This window comes from Nyctibius grandis, chromosome 1 (genome assembly GCF_013368605.1).
Source record: "Nyctibius grandis isolate bNycGra1 chromosome 1, bNycGra1.pri, whole genome shotgun sequence".
NCBI classification, from domain to species: Eukaryota; Metazoa; Chordata; class Aves; order Nyctibiiformes; family Nyctibiidae; genus Nyctibius; species Nyctibius grandis.
The window spans coordinates 78426944-78428198 of NC_090658.1; positions in this window are offsets into that span (position 1 = coordinate 78426944).

Genomic DNA, 1255 nt, shown 5'->3' on the forward strand with positions numbered 1-1255 from the left:
GAGATGGAGTCTGAATTTCTCTATCTTTCTATAGCTGCTGTCAATGAGATTTTTGCCTTTGTTAAAAAAAAAAGTCAGTGCTGACAATTGCGTCAGTTTACAGTAAGCTCATGATATTTTCAATATTTAGGAATGTACACTTTTGATTTCTAAACTATATCAGGGCAGATTCTTTTTTGAAAAGAGTAATTTTAAAGATCTCCCTGCCCCCCAAAAAAGCAGATGAACAATCTTTTTAAGAACCAAAGATCTTTGAGACTTAAGGCTCATCCTTTATTACTTTATTACTTACATTTGCAGGGAAGCATAGCTGTTTTTTCCCAGCAAGCAATTGAGAGGGAGATATAATTGTCAGCTCAGATTCCAAATTGGACCTGGGCAGCTCTGGAGGGAGTTATTAGCTGTCAGGAAATGCCTCTGCAGTACTTACTGCTGATTTGATTTTTTTCTTGCTGTAGAGATCTGCTCTGAGAAGAGAAGAATTTATACATTCTTTTGTGGGTTTCTGAATGGTGGATAGACTTGAGCCACTCTATACAGGTCTATAATAAAAATGGAGAATATTGAATTCTGTTGGCCTTGGCCTTTTTAGCTGTCTTTATTTACTCTCTTGGAGATTCTGAAAGCATGTTGTTTACTCTTAGGATCATAATTTACAGTCAGCAGCAACACACATACTTGATACCCTCCACATATAACAAATTGAGGACTTACTTTTCCTATTTATATTCTTACAGGCATGTGTTGTATTTGTACTAGGTCCCCAGTCGGTGAGCTTCTAATACCTTCTTTTGTAACTAATTTCACAACTTTTTATTGCAGTTCTTGCATTCTGAGTAGTTTATACTGGATAAAATATCATTCATTGAATGGTGATTGATGCTAAAGGACATTCATCTGAACATGTCTTACATGACTTCTAAAAAAAAGATTGCTATTAAGTACTGCTTTATTTGCCAGGGCCTTCACACTGTAATTGAGCAACAGAATTATAGGAGATGAGACAAGACACCTATAAGTTTAAACTGTCATATCTGTGTTTTGATCTGATATTATTGCTTTATCCTCCCCAAAGGGTTGAACATGACATTCCAAATGTCAGACTTGAACACCTTAGCCATAAGGTCCATCATTATTATCTATCACAGGCTCAGGATTCCCCCGCAAAGAAGTGAGAGATTTCTGTTTTAATGAATAGAAGTTTATGTTGGCATTTAGATACATATGTTCTTATGAATAAAACACCAGGTACCAA